This window comes from Panthera uncia, chromosome D2 (genome assembly GCF_023721935.1).
Source record: "Panthera uncia isolate 11264 chromosome D2, Puncia_PCG_1.0, whole genome shotgun sequence".
Classification (NCBI taxonomy): Eukaryota; Metazoa; Chordata; class Mammalia; order Carnivora; family Felidae; genus Panthera; species Panthera uncia.
In genome coordinates, this window is record NC_064818.1 from 7222535 (window position 1) to 7223271 (window position 737).

The following is a 737-nucleotide window of genomic DNA, read 5'->3' on the forward strand; positions in this document are numbered from 1 at the left end:
AATCCGAAACTCCTCTGCTCCTCTGACCCTTGCGCAGCTGTGACGGGGGGTGCAGACACACGGATGCACGACAGGATGCCACTGCTCGGAGCTCCCTTACTCTGATTGTGCAACACGTTTTCTTGTGTCTCTGAGGGCCCGGACCCTCATACTATGAGACAAGCCTCTTGCTGAGCCTAGTTTCCTCTCCTAGACAATGGGGATGACAGCTGGTGCCCGGGGTACCTCGCGGGCTCAATGTAAGGTTTGCTAATAACTTTCTAAGTAGATAAAATGTATGAAGCGCTTCGTATGTTTTCCAGCCGAGTATCTCAGCTTCATCCAAGTTTATGCAGCTTGTAAACATAATGTTGCTTCTTTTCCTACTATATTATATATTATACTGTATATATATATACACAAACATATATACACAGATACATATATACACACATATTATACTCATATATATACACACACATATACACACATGTATATACATACATATATACATATTTACACACTCATATATATACACATATACACGCATATATAGACACATACAGTCACATCTACATACATATATACACATACACATATATACACTCACATATAGACACATATAGACACACACATACATACACATATAGATACACATATGTCCACATATACACACATATTTATATACACATATGTAGACACATATAGACTCACATATACATACATATATACACAGACATATATACACTCACATATAT